Source organism: Triturus cristatus, chromosome 3_1, assembly GCF_964204655.1.
Source record: "Triturus cristatus chromosome 3_1, aTriCri1.1, whole genome shotgun sequence".
Lineage (NCBI taxonomy): Eukaryota > Metazoa > Chordata > Amphibia > Caudata > Salamandridae > Triturus > Triturus cristatus.
Genome location: NC_140583.1, coordinates 1,105,751,994 through 1,105,773,257, shown reverse-complemented (window position 1 = coordinate 1,105,773,257; position 21,264 = coordinate 1,105,751,994).

The window sequence follows — 21,264 nt, the reverse complement described above, 5'->3', positions numbered from 1 at the left end:
CTAAATGACTGTATAATAGCATGTACAACTCCCTTAATATCTCTATAACACAGTGCATATCTTTTTCAATGTAATCTATAACTGCATGCATCACTGTATCAGTAAGTCTCTCATTCACTGAATATGTACTTGAGTGAATCTGTAAGATGGTGCATCAGTCTATCAATGCTTCTGTAACAAACTGCCTCAGTACATCTATAAGTGTGTGCATCAGTGTTGCAATGGGTCTGTGATTGGTTGTGTGGGTCTCTGAGTGCAACTGTGAGTGGGTGCATGAGTCTCTCATTGTATACCTGACTGGGTGCATAATTCTCTGACTGGGTCTAGGAGAGGGTGGCTGCGTGACTGTATGGGTGTGTGAGTGTCTGAGTAGGTCTGTGAGTGGTTGTATGAGTGTTTGAGTGGATCTGTGAGTTGATGTTTGAGAGTCTCAATGGGTCTGTGAGTGAGAGGATAATTCTCTGAGTGGGTGAGTAAATGGGTGCATGGATGAGTGTTTGGGTGGGTCTGTGATTTGGAGGGTGAGTGTCTGGGTGGGTCTGTGAGTGGATGCATGAGCCTTGAGTGGGTGCGTGTATATCCAAGTGAGTTTGTGAGTGGGTTTGTGAAGTTCTGAGTGTATGAGTGAGTGACTGAGTCCATAAGTCTCTGAGAGGATCAGTGACTGACCATGGGAGTGACTGTATGGGTGTGTGAGTGGGTGTATGAGTGTCTGAGTAGATCTGTAAGTTGATGTATGAGTGTCTCAGTGGGTCTGTGAGTACATACATGTGTGTATGAGGGGTATGTAAGTGGTTGCATGAGTCTCTGAGTGGGTCTGTACATGGGTGCATGACTCTCTGAGTGAGTCTGTAAGTGGGGTTCATGAGTATCTGAGTGGGTCTGCGAGTGGGTGCATGAGTGCCCACATGGATCTGTGAGTTGGTGTAAAAGTCTCTAAGTGGGTATCAGGCTGCATGCATGAGTCTATGTATGGGTATTTTAAGTAGGTGCATGAGTGGGTCTGTACATGGGTGCATCACTTTCCAAGTGAGTCTGTAAGTAGGTGCATGAGTACCTGAATGGGTATGTTAGAGGGTGCAGGAGTATCTGAGTGGGTATGTGACTGAATGTATAAGTGTGTGAGTCGGTATGTAAATAGATATATAAGGGTCTGAGTGAGTTTCTGAGTACATACATGCATGTGTGACAGTGACCGGCGAGTGTACACAAATATATATATATATACATTTTATATTTTGACCAATATTCATGATATTGTTGTGATATTCGCGATGTCCCTGTGAAGGTACATGGGGGACGCGCTGGCGATCACGTTATTGTCACAAATATTGTGCTAGATTAATAAAATCAATTTTGGACAAATAATTTGTATCACTAATACTCCCAATTCTCAAACATGGGGTCAAAGTACCACCACCCTGACCCCTTATGTTAAATTTTGCAGACATTTTAAGCCCCGGGACATTCTCGATCAATAAATTGGCAGCCGCAACTTTCTGTTCAGGTTGCATCTAGCCAATCAGAGCATTCCTGTTGGCGCGTGCATTCGCGATTAATTGCAAAACCTTTGCAAAATATCCACTGCCAGAGATATCAGTATAATTCTTGGCTTAAATTTCACAAAAAGTACCGAATGGATTTGCACAAAATAACAAAAAGCACAATCTGCGTAACAACATCTACCTTTCTGCCAAATTTGGTGTAATTCTGTCCAGCTGTTTGTGCTGTAAATTCGACAACACGTTCCCATAGAAATCAACATTACAAACTCACCCTCATTTCGCGCCCCTATTTCGCGGTCCCCACGGCATGGAAAACCCCAAACTTTCCAAGACACACAGAACCTACTTTGACACTTTTTTGGGAACATTTCATGCAGATAGGACAAACAACACTTACGTTATAGGCAAGTAAAAAATGCTTTTCCTATGGAAACTAGGTCCTAACTATAAATACCTACTGGCAACTGCTAGTAGATAATATTTATATTACGTACTGGCGGTCACCAGTAGGTAGTTATAGTTAGGACCTAGTTTCCATAGGAAAAGCATTTTTTGATTTGCCAACATCTTTGACGCCGTTTGACGAATCTTCTAGAAATTTTCAAAACTAATGGCCCTCTCCGGTCAACTCCTGTCTTGAAAGTTTTGGGGTGAATCATCAAATGGGGGCCGAGATAAAAGGGGAGTTCCAAAACGCATTTTCTTCATGTTAATTTCCATAGGAAGTTTCGTCGCGCCTACAGCCTGAACTGCTGAACGGAATTACACCAAAATAGGTAGAGAAGTAGCTCTTGGTTCAGAGTGCATTCTTTGCTTTAAATGGTGTAAATCCATTCAGTAGTTCCTTAAAAATAAAGAATATCGATATCAGGTGACCACGGTGAATTTGTGAACCCTCCTGACCATGAGCTTCATTCTAATTGGCTGTCAACACTCCAAACCAAGAAGTGTTGGCAGCCAGCTTGTGACTTGGTTGAACCGAGTCGCAAGGAAAAGGGTCAAAAAATTATTAAATAGAAGATAAAGGGGCAGGGTAGAAACACTCTGACCCCTAGGGCTGCTCAAGGGGTCCCACGGGGACCCCGAGGGCCAAAAAAGCATTAAAAAAAAAATAGTTTGTTGGGATTCACGAATCATGCCAGAAAAAAAACAAGAAACAAAGTGCAGACTCCAGATCTTTGTTTTGTAGAAGCCCCCGGGTGGGACAGGTCCTGGGGCAACGTTATTAATATTTAAGGGCGCTGCATGGGCCCCATTTTAATTCATTTATTTATGTATTTTTAAAAATGGAAGGCCGGCCTCGGGGGATGGGGTCCGCGTGGCCAGAAGTGGCCCTGGGAAGAGGGGGCCATGCGGCCCCCTCCAATATAAAAAAGAGGCCATGCCCCGTTTTTTTTACACTTGTTTTGAAAAAATGGGTCAGGACCTGGGGGATGGGGTCCCAAGGGCCCACAAAAAATTAAGAGAAGGGGGCCACACAGCCCCCCTTCTAACAAAAAGAAAACAAAACAAAAAGAATAGAAAAGCCGGCATGTCGCTGGATGCCTCGCCCCCTCCCTGGAGCATTCTAAGTTGGGGGATTAAGCCCCCTTGAATCCTGAGGGTCCTTGGGGGCCAACTAGCCCCTCCAGTAAGCCCCAAACAGTGGGATTGCTGAGAGGTGGTCCGAGGCCATGCCCCTTTGTACACCACTCTGCAAACACACCTCTTGGCGCATTGCTGGTGGGGTTATAAGGTCCTCTTGTGTTCTGAGGACCACAGGACTAAAGTGGACTTCATCCCCCGGGCATCAGTGTGCCAGGAGGCGTGTTTGCAGAGTGGTGTAAAAAGTGGGCGTGGCCTCGGACCACTCTCAGCAATCCAGGTTTGTGGGGATTACTGGAGGTACCTGGTCGGCTAGTTGGGCTTAGGATTCAACGGGATTTAATACCCATCCCAGAATTCACCAGGAGGCACGTTTGCAGAGTGGTGGAGAAAGGGGGCATGGCCTGTGTACACCTGTCTGCAATCCCACTATCTGGGGCATACTGGAGGTATAAGGTAGGCTAGCTCTCCCCAGAGGACCCCCAGCAGCGAAGGGGACTTTAAACCCCATCCAGGAGCACACCAGGAAGTGTGCCTGCAGAGTGGTGGGGAAAGGGGGCGTGGCCTGCTATGAGAACTTAGCAATCCTGCTTTGTGGGACTTACTGGAGGTAATAGGAGGGGTAGTTGGCCCCCAAGGTTGACCTCCTCCTGTTACTTCCAGTAAGTCCCACACAGCGGGATTGCTAAAAGGTCTTCAGAGGCTACGCTCACCTTTCTCCACCACTCTGCAAACACGCCTCCTGGCACAGTACTGGATGAAGTCAACTTTACTCCTGAGGGACTTTGGCGGCCAAGTAGCCCTCCTGGTACCTCCTGTAAGTCCTACGCAGCAGAATTCCTGAGCACTGGTCGGAAGCCCAGGCCCCTTTCTGTACCACTCTGCAAATGCGAATACTACACTGTAGTTAAAAATTAGCATTTAAAAAACCTTTGAAATTCATTGAAAAAACCATAGGTTTCAGGGACGTTATAGTTAGTAATTCGCATTTAAAAAACCTTAGAAATTCACTGAAAAAAACATAGGTTTCAGGGACGTTCTAGTTTCAAATTAGCATTAAAAAAACCTTTGATATTCACTAAAGCAAACACAGGTCTCAGGGACGTTATAGTTACTTGTTCAAAAACAGATACATTTGGCCATTATAATTCAATCAATCAGGGATTTATAGAGTGAACTACTCACCCGTGAGGGTCTCCAGGTGCGGGGGGGGGGGGGTGCTGCTCCGGTTCAGTCAAAGAGCCAGGTCTTGAGGTTCTTCCTGAAGGTGTGGATGGTGGGGGAGCGTCTGATGTTGACAGGGAGCTCGTTCCAGGCTTTGGCTGCGACATAGGAGAAAGCTCTTCCGCCTGCTCTGGTTCTGCGAATGCGGGGGTTCTCTGCAAGGGTGAGGTCTGCAGAGCGAAGGTTCCTCTTGGGTACGTGGAAGGAGACTCTCTCGTTGAGGTATTTGGGTCCGATGTTGTGGAGGGATTTATAAGCGTGGCTGAGCAGTTTGAAGGTTACTCTCTTCTCAACGGGGAGCCATTGGAGGTCTCGTAGGTGTTGATTCATGTGTTCGTGCCCTGTGGTTCCAAGGATGAGTCTGGCTGTGGCGTTCTGGATGGTTTGGAGCTTGTGGAGAAGAGTTCTGTTGATTCTGGCGTAGAGGGCATTACCGTAATGCAGTCTGCAGTTCATGAGAGCATGGGTGATGGTTTTCTGCATTTTGGGGGTATCCATTTGAAGGTCTTGCGGAGGATCCGAAGGCAGTTGAAGCTGGTGGGGGCGATGGAGTTGATCTGCTCGGGTCATGGTGAGAGAGGAGTCGAGGATGATGCCAAGGTTCTGTGCATGGTCTGTCGGGGTGGGCGGACTCCCGAGGGCGGTGGGCCACCAGGTGTTGTCCCAAGCAGAGGTGGAGTGTCCGAGGATGAGGACCGCAGTCTTCTCCGAGTTGAGCTTTAGGCAGCTGCTTTTCATCCAGGTGGCTACGTCCCTCATTCCTTCCTGGAAGCAGAGTCTGGTGTCTTCAGGGTTCTTTGTGAGGAAGAGGAGGAGCTGAGCCCATGTTGTCTGACGGTGGCGGCGAGAGGGGCCATGTAGATGTTGAAGAGTGTGGGGCTGAGCGATGATCCTTGGGGTACTCCGCAGTTGATCTGTGTGGGTTCGGAGAGGAATGGAGGGAGTCTGATCCTCTGGGTTTCGCCAGACAGAAAGGATCGGATCCAGGAGAGGTTCCTTGTATCCCAGTGTCGTAGAGTCTGGCTGCGAGAGTGCGATGTGAGAAGGTGTCAAAAGCTGCGGAGAGGTCTAGTAGGATGAGGGCTGTGGTGTGTCCCTGGTCAAGTAGCATGCGGATGTCGTCGGTGGCAGCGAGAAGGGCAGTCTCAGTGCTGTGGTTGCTGCAGAATTTAGACTGGGAAGCGTCTAGGATAGAGTTCTCTTCGATGAAGGCAGTCAGCTGGGTGTTTACGAGTCTCTCGGTGACTTTGGCAGTGAAGGGGAGGAGAGAGATGGGCCGGTAGTTTTTCAGATCTGTTGGGTCGGCCGTGGGCTTCTTGAGGAGGGGTTTGACCTCCGCCCGCTTCCAGTCATCGGGGAAGATGCTGGATTCGAAAGAGGCGTTGATGGTCCTAGTTCGGCTGCGATGGTGGCGGCCCTGTGGTAGATGTGCGGTGAGCAGGGGTCCGTGGGAGCTCCTGAGTGTGTGTTCTTCATGGTCACGGTGGTGTGTTTGAGGGTGGCAGGATTCCAGGTTGTGATGATCGGCTTTTTGTCGGTGGTGGTGGCGAGTGAGGTGGTGTCCGGCATCTGTTCGCTGAAGCTTTCATAGAGGGTATAGATTTTCAGATGGAAATAGGAGCTGAGCTTGTTGCAGAGTTCCTGGGATAGTGTGATGTCCGTGGCTTTGCTGGGGGGTTTGGTGAATTGCTGTTTGACGTTGAAGAGTTGTTTAGTGTTGGTTGTGTTGATGTGGATTTTGTTCTTGATGAAAGTCCGCTTAGTGTCTCTTAAGAGCTGGTGGTATTCCTTCAGGGCGTTCTGGTAGCTGTTCAGGTCTTCCGTGGTTTTCCGGTTTCGCCAGGTTTTCTCGAGGCGTCTGGCTACTTGGAGTGTGGTGGTGAACCAGGCAGCTTTCAGGGGGCGTTGTTTGCAGGGGTGGCGGAGGGGTGCGAGCTTGCCGTCGCAGCTTGAGATTCAGCGGTGAAATTCCTTGGCTGCAGAGTTGGCGCCGTTCATTGCGCTGGGTGGGTCTAGGAGGATGGTGGTGTTAAGGTGCTCCTCTGTAATCTTGTTGCAGTTCTTCGAGGTGGGCATGGGGGGGTTTGGGTCCGGTGGAAGTGTTGAAGATGAAGTGTACGCATTGGTGGTCTGTCCAGGGGGGCAGCGAGGTATGGCTGAAATGGATGTCCATCCCTCTGGAGAAGATGGGATCGAGGGTGTGTCCTGCTCTGTGCGTGGGGGTGATGACGAGCTGCTTCAGTCCGAGGTTGGAGAGGTTGTCGAGGAGGGTGATGGAGTCGGGGTCGCTGCGGTTGTTGAGGTGGAAATTGAGGTCTCCGAGTAGAATGTAGTCCGTGGATGTGATGGCATGGGGTGCGATGAGGTCAGCGATGGTGGTTGCGGACTGGGTGCGTGGTCCGGGGCGTCAGTAGGCGAGGGTGCCCCGTAGCATGGTCCTGGGGTTGGTTTGGATCTGGAAGTGGAGGTGGAGATGTTGGTGGGGGTTGCTCGTGTTAGAGGTAGAAAGTCAAAGGGAGGTCTTGTGAGTGATGGCGAGTCCTCCTCCTGGGCGGTGGGGGCGGTCCCTTCTTTTGATCTTGTATCCGTCTCTGATGGTGGTGGTGATGTCAGGGCCAGAGGTGGCGTTTGTACAGGTTTCAGTGAGGAAGGCGACGTCGGGCGAGAGGGTGTGGAGCAGGTCCCAGATCTCTATGGCGTGTCTGTGTAGGGAGTGTACGTTGAGGAGGATGCATGTCAGGGCTCCGGTGATGCGGGCATCCCGCGAGTCTTTGGGCGGTCATGGGGCACTGTTGATGGTGAAGAATCATCGTCTGTGTCTGCAGGAGTATTGTTCTTGGGTGGTGTTCTGTGTTGCTCTTTGGCAGTCATTGTGTCTTCCGTGGTTGAGTGCGTGGAGGGCGGCGGAGATGTATCGGTGTGGTTCCGGAGATCCGGGGTTCCTGGCGCTGGCCGCGGTCGGGTCACGGATGGGCACAGACGGATTTGCCTTAGGCGCGCCAGTGGTGCGCCCGCTGCGTGTGTCTGCTGTGCGACAATGCAGTGGCCGCCATTAAGTAGGGGGGGCGGGACTGGAGGTTGGGAGGCGGGAGACGGGGGCTGTGTCAGAGGGAGGGGCCGCAGGGGCGGCAGCAGCGGGTAACCGGCGGGTCGCAGGAAGAATACAAATTAAATTAACACCAGGGGAATATTACCTGTGGGCAGCAGGAGGAAAACGAAAAAGAAGGCAGAAGAGAAACAACAAGTAGCGGGCTAGGGAGGGAGCACTTCTGCTCACCTCTGCAAGGGAGCGGGCTGCGGGCGTGAACCCTGCTCTGGGGAGGCGCTCTGGGCTTGGGCGATGCAGCGGTGGAAGCCGAGCTGCTGGGGAGAGTGCTGGCCTGGACTGAGGTTGAGCTAACTATAACTCGCGCCCCTGCAATGCACTGCTGATGATGTCACATATTACATCACTCATGACATGGTCAGTGACAGCACTGATGACATTACTAATGATTCATACAACCACTCACTCATTGCGCCACTCACACACCCTCTAACTCACCCATACAGCCACTAATATACCCATTTCCTCACCAAGACATCCACTCACACATCTAGCCATAGTGATATACAGAAACTTAGACACCCACTCGTACCCTCTTATAACCACTCACACAGCCACTCAATCATCCATACAGAAACTCACACAACCACTAACTCACCCTTACAGGTACTCATACACACACCCATCCATACAGGCACTCACACTGCCACTCACCCACCAATACAGCTACTCATACTCCCATGCACTTACCCATACGGCCACTGATATAGCTACTCACTTACCCATAGAACCACTCACACAGCCACTAACACACCCACAGAACCACTTACATACCCATTTATACATTCATATAACAGCTCACACACCCACTCACTCACTCACCCTTACAGCCACTCACATAGACATTTACTCTGCAACACAACCACACATACCCACTCACTTACCTATACACACACTCAAACAGCTGCTCAATCACCCATACAGCTACTCTCTCATCCATACAGCCACTCTGACACCAATACAGCCACTCACCAACCCACTTACACACCTATGCAGGTACTCACACACCCACTCACTCTTCAATACACCCACTAATTCACCCCTACAGCTACTCAGACATTCACTCATACACTAATACAGACAGTCCACACAGCCGCTCAGATGAAATATGTTAGAAATAGCATGGCAAATTACTAGTACAGAAAGAATAGTAATTTAACTTATGCTGTAGCTTCATATATATCTTTAAGTCTCAGAAATGTTTACCAAACACATTCACTGGATGATGTCATCAGTGATGTCATTTGAGATGTCATCAGTGTTGCCAATTGAAATGTCATCAGTAAAGTCACTGACCATGTCACGAGTGAGGTAATATGCGAGCTCATAAGCAGTGCATTGTGGGGCATAACTTATTGTTAGCTCAGGTTACTATAACTGCTGAATGTCTCTGGTTTGTATGAGTAAAATCTGAGCCTAACTGTAACGTCCCTGTAACCTTTGGTTGACAGAAGTGGGGATATTCCAAATCAGTGCTGAAATTGTTAGACCATTTTTGACAGCAGCAATCTGTCTCTTCCCACAGGCTCTCAGTCTGAGGATTACCCACTAGAAGGAGTGCTGTTCCCGGGGAGAGACTCACTCCTGGTCCAAGAAACTTGGGTTTGGCAGAGTGCGGCCGAGGAAAGGAAGCCGGTGCTGGACAGTGACAGGGTTGAGGCTGCACAGGCTCAAAACTGCTGTTGTTGCTGCAGGGTGTCCTGCCCCACCTGCTTCTGGTACTACTGCTCCTTCTTGATGCTCTCACCGCCCTTCTAGCTCAAAATGACATGGAGCCCATCGTCTAGGAGGGCAAATGCGTGGTGGTCTGCAACTTGAGCCTGTCATCTGATGGCGCTGTCACGTCCTCTCTGGGGATCTCTGTGCAATCCGGCAGTGCCATGGTGGCCTTTTCGGGCATCCAAAGCATGAACCATGAGTCCTCCGAGGTAAGCAAGGGAAACCATGACTATCTACTTTTACCAGGTGAAGGTCTGTCCGAGCTGACACTGCACTTGGCACAGGATCTGTTGTGGGACAGGAGGGGCTCCCATGAGAGCTGCAGTGCACTGTGGCTTCACTTCAGTTAAACTTCGGGACAATGGGGAACAGCCGCAGGGCTGCTCCCAGAGAACTGTTGGGTACAGGAACTCTTGACAGGTGCTATAGACAGAGAACAGTAGGGTAATTTGGTCCAGACTCAAGGGTCACCCCAGGAAAGCTGAAAATTATCGTGGCTCTGTTACTAAAGCCATTGGGCGAGGCTGCTTGATGCAAGGGCTGTTATACAGGCGCCATGCACTGAGAACAACCAGAAGAGAAAGTTGCAATGCTCTTACAGGTAAAATCCATGAAAGGTGCATGACACTTGGACACTTTATTAGGGGTCACTCTTCACAAGACTGCTAGATGCAAGGGCTGGTTTACAAGCATCACGTGCAGATAACAGCTAGTATGAGTTACTGTGACAGGGAACACCCAGAAAGCTACAACGTACTGCAGCTATGTTAGATGTAAAGTCAGGGAAGCTGAATGTCACTGGGGCACTGTTGCAGCTGCTGCATCTGAGAGACTGTCAGGTTTGGGTCTCTCTCAAAGGATCATAAGAGAAATCTGTAGTGTACTGTTTCTGTGTTATTGGTAAACTAATGGAAATGTTTGACACTAGGGCACTGTTACAAGGGTCACTGCCCAGGAGACTGATGGGTGGGAGGTGTTTACAGGAGTAAGACATGGAAAACAGTAGGGTCCAAGACTCTTTGATAGGGATCGTATAGGAAAAGCTGTAGTGCACATTGGCTGTGCTACACTGAGCACCTCAGTGAAAGCTGTAGTATACTGTGGCTCGGTTACAGGGACCACCCAGGAAAGCCTCATTGCATTGTGGCTTTATTACAGGGGGAAACCTAAAAGAACTGCTGGCTACAGGCACTCTCTTGTAGGAGCCACCAATGGACAGATGCAGTGTACTTGGGCTATGTTCAGAGGTTCAGGTATTAGGGCTGTTGAAGGGGCTACACTAGGGGAGCCACAATGCACTGCGGCTCCTCTAGCAGGGCAACCGAGTGAGAGCAGCGATGTCCTGGTGCCTTTTGCAGGAAATAGCCAGAAGTGGTGCAGGGTCCTGGGACTCTTCTAAGGGACCCAATACAGGGAACTACAGGGTACTGGCACTGTGACAAACAGCACCCAAGAGAGCAGCAATCTGGAAGAGCTGTGGTCTGTCATTGGGCCACTTCAGCAGAGCAGTAGTGTAATGAGGTTCTGTTCCAGGGGAAACCATGTGAGAGCTTCAGTGCAGGGGGGTCTCTTATGAGACCACTTCAGCAAACCAGTAGTGTGATGGGGGTTTGTTACAGGGGACATCACAGAAGAGCTGTACTCCAGTGGGCTCTATTATGGGGATGTTTCAATAGAGCAGTAGAGTAATGAGGCTGTGATAAAGGGGACCCTCAGTGGAGATGCTGTACCATGATGCTGTGAAACAGGGGACACCCGGGGGTCTGCAGTGCAATGGGCTCTTTTTCTAGGGGTCGAACACACTCAGTTGGCAAAAAACAAGGGGCTTCTGTACAAGGAACTGGAAGACATTTCGAAGAGGTCATACATTCACACATGCACTAGCACACCCAGAGACTTACCAATGCAGACACTGACAGACCCCGGCATACAGCAGTGCAGACACTGACAGAGTCAGCCAAACATTAATGCATCCAATGACACACTCAGGCATGCACTGATGCATATGCTAACACACTGAGACACATACTAATGCATACACTAACACACACATTCACTCAGTAGTGCATCCAATAACACACCCACCCATATACTGATGCATACACTGACACACCCAGGGACTTTTCAAGGCAGACACTAACACACACAGGCATACAACAAAGCAGACTCTGACACACCCAATCAAACAGTGATGTATATAATACCACACCCAGGCACACTCCAATGCACACACTGACACCCCCAGAGACTTATCAATGCAGGCACTGTCACACCCATGCATACAACAATGCACATACCGACACACCCATCCAAACACTAATGCAGCCAATAAGACACCCAGATATACCCTCATGCATACACTGACACACCCAGAGACTTACCAAGGCAGACACTGACACACCCAGTGAAACAGTAATGCATCCAATGAAATATCCCAGGCACACACTGATGCGCACACTGACACATCCAGGGACTCAGTGCAGACACTGACACACCTATACATATAGCAATGCAGACACTGGCAGAGTCAGCCAAACATTAACACAGCCACACTCAGGCACTCAATAATGTATATGCTAACAAACTGAGGTACATACTGATGCATACACTAACACACCCAGGCACTCATTTATGCATACACTAACACACCTAGGCATACACTCATGCACATACTGAACACCCACTCTCACACTGATACATTAAACACACAGAGTTAGCTCTTTGTTTGAGTAGATGGTGGTTCTAACAAGTTTGTTTTCTAGAAGGGGTTTTCTTTTTTTTTTTTTAAGTTTATTTAAGACTTTTTTACCCCGTGTGAATTCCACAGGGCAAGACACATTACATACTGATCCACATTTTTAAACATTGTTCATTATTACTTCCATGAATCTTTAAACAATACATACATAATCATATATTATATACATAACACAATATGTATTAATTATATTCTATCCAAATATACTAATTTGCACAACATTCTTTCCACTTAGTTATGGGCTCCCAAATTTGTCTACCTAATCTCCTTCCCTTTTTTCCCTTCCTTGCATAAATTGCCATCTCCAAATTATAAATCTGTATTAATCTAGCTAACCATTGATGAAAAGTCGGGGGCAGGGGTGTAAGCCATTCCGTAGCGATACATAGTCTCAGAGTTGCCATAGCAATAAATATAAAACAATCATATACAGGTTGCCTACCACTATCGTTGACTCCTAACAGTATAATCACTGGTGTTAAGCTACACTCAAATCCTAATGACCTAGAAAAAAAAATCTCAATATCTCTCTGTATTTTTTGCATATGCGGGCACGTAGCAAAGATATGGACGATATCAGCCTCCAAACTACCGCATCTCGGGCAATTAATACCTGTTGTCCCTCCCCATTGCGCTATTCTAGCTGGGGTATAATATAGTCTATATAGGGTTTTGTAATGTTGTGCCTGGAGGGCCGCGGAGCATAATATATTCTGTCCTATTTCTAATGAATCAAAAAAAAATTCTTTCCCTACATCCAACTTATTTGCCCAGTTTTCCGCCCATTTTTCTAGGTCATCCTGTTTAGATTCTATCAATTCCAAATAGATTCTTTTAATTGTACAGTCAGTTCCTCCCTGAATAATCTCCATAATCGAGTTTTTCTTAAAACCTACCGGCCCTCCCTTCTTTGTTACCATATAACTTCTAACCTGGAAATATTTAAAAAAATCTCTTAGATCCAATCCAAATTTTCGTTGTAACTCGAGAAACTGCATTATCCCCTGCCCGTCCAGAATATCACCAATCTTATTTATACCCTTCCTTTCCCAATCTTTAAACACAAGATCAGAGAAAATATCTTGAGGAAAGGAGGGATTCTGTCCCATTCTTGTATATCGATTATATCTCCTAAGACCGAATTTTTTTGTAAACGCTTTCCAAATACAGAATGCTGCCTTGACTGTCTTAAATCTTGTTCTTTTAAAATAAGTTGAGTCCATCTGCTTCAAAAACACATTTTCTTATACAGCTCCTAATGCTAGGCCATATATAGCGGTTGTACTGAGGGGTCCTTTTCCCTCAGCTTCTGCCCCCCCAATGAGACCTGACATATATTGCAGGGCAGCTGCCCAATAATAAAGTTTTAGATCTGGTAACGCCCATCCCCCTCTATATCGTGGAAGCGCCATAAATCTCAGTGCCCTCCTCGTCTTACCCTTAGCCCAGATAAATCTATTTACCAGATTCTCTAAAACTTTAAACCACTTATCCTCAAATATTAAAGGAATCGCCCTAAATATGTATAAAAATTTCGGGAGGATCAACATTTTAATGATGTTTGTACGGCCCATAATAGAAAGATGTAGGTTATGTAGCCTATCCAGATCTTTTCTCACCTTCAAGATTATTGGAGCGATATTCTTTTCCACAAGACTCTCTAGGGCAGAGGTGATAGTTACACCCAGGTAAACACCAGAATCCACCACTCTATGATCCAGGCAATGCGCAAACTGATTCTTAATTATTTGTGTTTTAGAACTATTCAACGCATAGCCCGATAAGCGTCCAAACTTTTTAGCCTCAATCTCTATCTGTTCTATTTCCTCTGTTGGGTTTGGTGTTATAACCGCAACATCATCGGCATATGCTAGTACCTTGCACTGTCCCAAGCATGTAATAACTGGGGCTATTCTTTCATTTAGCTCAAGCCTGCGTATTAACGGGTCCATATACATCGCAAAAAGCAACGGTGAGCAGGGACACCCCTGCCGTGTTCCCCGTTTTATCTTTACCGGAGTAGTAGTGCCAGTATTTACTCTGATCGATGCTACGGGATTTATATACAAAGCTGTAGTGCCCTAACAAATCCTTCCCTAAGCCCTGCTTTCTTTAAGGTATGCCACAAATAGTTCCAGGTGTCACGGTCGAAGGCTTTCTCTGCATCTAAGAGCATAGCCGCGACCGGTTCTCCTGTAGCTTCTCCAATATCAAATAATGTGACAACTTTCCGCGTATGATGAGTAGTACCCCTACCGGGTATAAAACCATGCTGGTTATCACTGACAAGGGTATGTATGATACTAGCGAATCTCGTAGCTAGTACCTTTGAGTATATCTTAGTGTCCGCGTTCATTAAGGTTATCGGTCTGTACGAGCCTGGTTCGGTAGGAGGTTTCCCTTTCTTAAGGATTATCACAATATCCGCTCCTCCCCATGAAGCCGGTATAGAAATTCCTGCTTGCGCCAACTGCACTGTGGTCAAAAAATCCCTTATTATTTCGTTCCAGAATACCTTATAAAATTCAATCGGGATTTGGTCCGGGCCTGCTGCTTTGCCAGAGGGTAAGTTCTGAATAGCTGTTATAGCTTCTAGTTTATCAATGGGTATCTCTAAGGTCTCAGCATCACCTTCAATCAATGTTGGTGCTGGTATCTCCGATAAATATTTATCAATTGCCTGATCCTCTTTACCAGACTGCTCATCATATAGATTCGCATAGACCTGCCTAAATACTTCACGAATCTCATCAGTATCTGTATGTAACCTACCTATATCGTCTCTAATTTCCCTAACTTCCCCTGTAGCCAACTTCTGCCTAGTACGAATGGCAAGTGTACGTCCCACCCTCTCGCTAAACTCATGACATCTCTCTTTATTTGTCTGCTACATTTTCTTCTGCTCGCAATTGTGCTCTGGCAACCTTAATAAGAGCTTGTTCAGGTGCTTCCCCCAGTAAAATACACTGCTCTAGCTCCTTCTCGGCATCCAGAAGCAGTTTAGTCACCTCTGAATTATTCTGGCGCTCTTTCTTTCTTTTATACGTACTGTAGCTAAGAGTCTCTCCCCGGGCACCAGCCTTAAAAGCATCCCACACCATCCCTGTTGCCGCTGTCCCCCTATTAATCTCAAAAAATTTGTTTATCCATTGTTTCATATGCTGTATATACCGTTCATCAGTTAGTAAACCTCTTTCAAATGTCCATACCCTCTCCTTCCGGGTTACAGCTTTCATAACAAAACTTAAAATCAAGGGGCTATGTTCCGAGAATAGTCTAGGAGATCTTTCGATCTCTAAGCTAGGGATCAGTGAGTTGGTTACGAAGTAGTAATCCAGCCTTACATGTATCCTGTGCGGAGCTGAGTAGTATGTATGTCCCGCATCATCTGATCTTAAACTCGCCCATACATCTGTTAAGGCATTGTTTTGTGCAAGACTGGATAAGGCCTGAGATACTCTTTTTTTCCTACCCTTATAAGCCCCAGGCCCCACTCCATCTACCCCAATTAATATTGAAATCCCCGGCCAGGACAACACACGGTGCCCATGTAGCTAATTCCACATCCAAGTATTCAAATATCTCTGGGTCATCATCAGTTGACCCATAAATCGACCCCAACGTCATCCATTTTCCACTAATGAAAAATACATTCAATCATTGCCCACCTACCCCATTGATCCTCTAGCTTTCTCCTTGTAATTATATCTTTTTTCCTGGTTAGAATAGCCACGCCTCTATTTTTTGCCCCTTGTTTAGAATATACTAGTACATGATAGCCCAACTGTCCCAAAAGATGCCCTTGTGATCCCATTATATGCGTTTCTTGTAAGAAAACAAAATCCACGTTCATCCTCTTCAATACTTGTGCAATTGCCTGTCTCTTCGATAATCATTTAATCCACATACATTCCATGTAACAAATCGGATACTCATTAAATTATTTCTGTTGCTTGTCTCAACCAATAAATCCTCTTCAACCCATCCATCTCTACCATTTCTTTTTCCCTAGATATTGTGTCTGTACATTCTCCCAATGTGTCCTGCCCTGTACCCGTGCTCCCCCAGCCCCCCATACCTCCCCCGGAGACCCCCACCCTGTGAACCCACCCCCCCTTACTGGCAAATAGGTCAATCCTGACCTATGCATGTCCGTGCGCTCGCAGTTCGCCGCTCCCCCCCCTACTTTCTTCATTGTCTCCCCCTACCTCAAATTCCCATGACTAACCTGGTATTATATTGCTAGCTTTGAATTTACCTAACAGTTCAATATTTATATCCATAGGAGATTTTAGTCTCTTCTTAGGCTCTTGAGTTTGTCCAGCTATACACTTAATTAGTCTAATCTTACTTCGTCTTGTTGCCTGCTTGGCACTTAGACAATTTTACTTCTTTAAGGTATTCCTGGGCTTGTATTTCAGAGTAAAATACCTTAAATTGGCCACCAAATCCTACTTTCAAACGAGATGGAAACATCAGGTAAGCTTCATACCCTATAGTTTGAAAAGGTGTAATAAGCTGTCTCAACCTCCACCTCCTTTCCACAGTGGTGTGGCAAAAATGAGGCTGAGCAAAGAAAGTTATATCGCGATATGTGCGTTTAGCCACAGGTTTCGCTTTGCTCATGATCTCCTCCCTTAATAAAAAGTTCCCCACGTATAACAAGATTGCTCTAGGTTTGACTGGGGATTTTCCCTTTTTCTGAAATATGGGGAAACGATGAACACGCTGAATCTCCTTTTCCCAGTCCCAATTAGTTATCTCAGGGAGACCTTCTCTGAGCAGATCTATAACAAATGATCGAATGTCTTGTCCTTCTTTCCCTTCCTCCACACCCAGCAGTCTAATGTTATTGCGCTGTTGCCTGTTTTCAAACTCTTCAAGTTTCCACGAAAAGTCCGTTGCATTTTTTTCCTGCTCGAGCCTACTATCTCTCCACTTGGCGACCTCATCTTCCAATTTCCCAGTCCTTTCCTCTACCTCCGCAACCCTGTCCACCATATCTGCATAGATTTTATTCACTTTTCGAAGTGATCCCTGTATTTTTTTGTTAGCCTGTCTGGCCCTTCGACTTTCAATCCTCGCCTCACCCTGCATCTGTTTCAGAGTTGAAAATAAGAGTTCGAGGCTAGGATTCTGTGCCTGAGCCTGCGCTGATGCTTGATTTTGGTCTTGTGATTGGGTCAGATATGATTGCGGTGGGCATTGCAAATTTTCTTCTTCCCCCTCATGGTATGTCTGGGAAGTAGCGGAATAGTCCCAGTCCAGTTTCCTTGCCACCTCTGACTGTTGAGGATCTTGCAATTGCTTTAACCTACTACGAGCCCTCTCCTTAACGCTTTTTAACTTTCTTTGGGAGGAAGCCCTATTTACTATATTCTCCTCTGGTTCTGAAGTGTCAGATCCGAGCTCCGAGTCTTCTGTGTAACTCCCTGAAGACGGTGAGCAAAGCCCTGTATCAGACCCAGGGATTGAGACTAGGTTATCTTCGTCGTCTTCCACATCATCTTCATCATCATTGACCGAGAAAAAAACTTCATCCCCCGGTGAAACAGGGTTAGGGGCAGGTGCTGCCAAATTACAGATTAGCTCCAGCTTTTCCTTGTCTTGGGGTGCTCTTACTGTGCTCTGTTCTGACATCACATCACTTTTACTCTTTAATTGAGTTTTTTGAGCCCCGAGCGTGCCATCCAGCAATGTTGTCGTTAATTTATCACTGCTATCCGTAGCCCTAATGTCCCTAATGTCCTTGCCCACAGCACTTGTTTTATCCTTTGCATGTATCTGCCCTCCCTCCTGTTCACCATCTATTACTCCTACCTTACAGCGTGAGTTTAGCTGCAGTCCCTCCTGTAAAGCTGAGTCCTTTACCTCCGGTGGGTCCGCTGCAGAGTGCACAGCTATCGAGGCTGTGAGAGATCCCTGCTCTGGGCCAGATGTCTGCGCATCGGAGTTCTGCTTACTGCCCTGCGCCGACCGCGCCTCCGGTTGCTCGGGGTTCTCAGCCGGCATCCCTGACTGCGTTCCATTACGCTCAGCTACATCTGAAGCGGCTGAGAGTGGCTTCTGTAACTCCGGTGTCAGTATTGCGGCAGCCCCTGAAGAGATAGCAAAGGATTCCAGCAGTGTAGGCTGGCGTAGAGCTGTCTCCTTCTCCTTCTCCGAGCAGCCATCTACCTGTTGCACTTGGCTCGCCTTTCTTGCAGGAAAACCGATTTCCTTGTTCTTTTCTTTTTCTCGGCCCTTTCTATCTGTCCCCTCAGTATTTTCATTTTTCTGACGTTCTTCAATCTTCTCGGCTGCTCTCCTGAATTGTGCCTTTGTTAAAGCTTTTGTTTTTAAACTCGGCACATCCAGCTCCTTAGATGGAGCTTTTCCCCTTTCAGTCTTCTGCATTTTCGGAGCCTTGGTTCGTATCAGGCCAACCCAGCGTTTCCTAACAGTCAGGGTAGTTAGGATAATTGCCTGTAAAGGTTTTAGGTATCTCCTCTGTGATGCATACAGCTGGAGTTTCACGAACGTGGTCATCTCTCAGTTAGTTTCATAAGTATCCCAAGGAACCATTTTCTGAGAAAAAAACCTCCTCCATCATAGCAAGCGTCTCTGTAGAAGCAATAGCATTTCTTCTGAGAAGGGGGGGAGAGAGCGACTACTCCCTACAAGCTGACAGCGGCCATCTTCCCTCTAGAAGGGGTTTTCAACAGTTTTTTAATGTTTCGTTCTTTTTTCAACAAAAAGTGAATAAGATGATAAATAGGTCAAGGATGAGCAAATTCAGAGAATCAACTGGCTTCACTCTTCAGAAAACGTTATGAAGTCAGCGGATGTAAAAAAAAAAAATGTAAACCCAGCAGCGATGCTTTTTCACTGTATGCAAGAATGCCCAACAGAAGACATTTTTACAGTGACAAGCATGTGGCATTACGCACAGTGAGTAACCATATCAGTTAAGTTCTCACAGGCAGCTAGGTTTGTAAGGAGAGCAGGTGAAGATTGTTCTCCCAAGGCTATAGAGGTTGTCTGTCCAGTTGCACTTGCTTTCTCTTGCATCATCTGGTTGTGCACCGTCTCATTAATTGTTTTTAGGTGCTTCCACATAGAACTTTTCCCATGCAAATATTTCTCTGCAGTGCTTCTGTATAAGTGCTTGCCACAAATTGTGTACTTGACATATTTTGCTGATACCTTCTTTTCCCCAGAAGGTATAGTTAAGTGCTCCCACACATCAATTACTTTTCTGTGAGGTGGTGTGTCTTCTTCTTCATTCTTATCCTCATCTTGGATGGACAATGGAGCTTCAGCTATTGTCTTAAAGCATAGAGTAGCATCCAGTCTATATTTCTGGACCTGCTAAGGTACAGTGGTACCTCTAAAATATATATATGTTTTTTTATTTTTAATTACATTACAAGCATCTTCTTTTACTTAACATTAAGTATATATGTGATGTTTATATTTTTAAATGTTTAAAAAGTTTATTAGTAAAAAAAGAAAATATCTACAGTATTAAAAAACGTAATTATTAATTAAATTTTAAAAACATTGTATTATACTTAGTATTAAAAACAACCCTACAAATTAACTAAAAAAGTAAACATTAAAAGGACATAATATTTTAGAGATACAATTTGAAAGACCTTACAACTTCACTAAAAAAAACAAAGGTTACTGGACGTTATAGTTACGAAATAGATTTTTTTTCCAAAATTCACTGGAAAAAAAAGGTTACAGAGACTTTATAGTTAGGAAATGAAATTACAAATAATCTTAGAAATTCACCCAAAAATTAAAGGGTACATGAATGTTATAGTTAGGCTGAACTTTCACTCATACAAAATCATAGAAATTCAGCAGTTATAGTTACCTGAGCTAACTTTAACTTACGCCCCCTCAATGCACTGCTTATGACCTCACATATTACATAATTCATGACATGGTCGGTGACATATAGTTAGCTCAGGTAACTTCAACTGCCTTATTCACACATACAGCCACTCACACACTCACTCATAAATCCATATAGCCACTCAGACACCCACTCCCACACTGATACAGTGCCACTTAGATTACATATATTAGAACCAGTATCACTCATTAGTAGTATAAAAAAATAGTAATTTAACTTATGCTGTAGCTTTGTATATATCTTTAACTCTCAGAAAATTTTACGAAACACTTGCACTCATATTCATCATCAAAACAACTTTATTTTGGTTCAAAGAACCATAAAAGTTTCACAGTATTTTTTTTTACAATTCATAAAATTTCAGCAAAGAAAAATTAAAAACAACATTACCCCCTTATAAAAGACAGCAAGATTAACAATATCATTCCCTGGCAATATTATGCAAATTTCACTCATATCTCTTTCTAATCACAATAGAGCCCCTTATACAGTTTCCTACCGCGATACAGATGTCAGTAGAGGCCAATAAGTACAAATAGTTAAAACAATCGCTATATGAACATGGACGAATGTTGAGCAATAATGGAAGCATAAATCTAGTTCTCACTGACTTATATAAAGCGCAAAATAATAGAGAGTGCATCTCACTGGAGAATGCCATTAGTGATATCATCAATGATGTCATCAATAATGTCACCAGTGATGTCATTGACCATGTCATGAGTGATGTAATGTGAGGTCATGAGTGGTGCACTGCGGGGGCGTAAGTTATAGTTAGCTCAGGTAACTATAACTGCTGAATTTCACTGGTTTTGTATGAGTGAAATCTGAGCCTAACCATAATGTCCCTCTAACCTTTAGTTTTTTCAGTGAATTTCTAAGGTTTTTTAATTCTATTTGCTAACTACAATGTCCATGTAACCTTTGTATTTTCAGTGAATTTCTATGTTTGTTTTTAAATTCTATTTCCTTACTATACTGTCCCCGTAACCTTTGTTTTTTTCACTTTCTGCTGACATGTTGTTTACTTCCTGCCGGCGAGCTGAGGGCAAAAGGGTACAAACGCTGCATATTTGCAAACAGTCGGGTGCGGGGTGTTTGGCATTTTGGTTGACTGACCATGTCATGAGTGATGTAATATGCGACGTCATCAGCAGTGCTTTGCGGGCGCGCGAGTTATAGTTATCTGAACTAACTATAACGGGAGAATTTCATTGGTTTTTTACGAGTGAAATATCCACCTAACTATAACATGTGTGAAACCTATGGTTTTTTAAGTGAATATATATATATATATTACCTACTGGCAGTCACCAGTAGGTAGTTATAGTTAGGACCTATTTTCCATAGGAAATCCACAGCATTCTATTTGGAATACCTTTGGCGCCCGTTGACAAATCTTCACGAAATTTTAAAAACTTTTGGCCAACTCCGGTCCGCTCCTATCCTGAAAGTCTCGGGA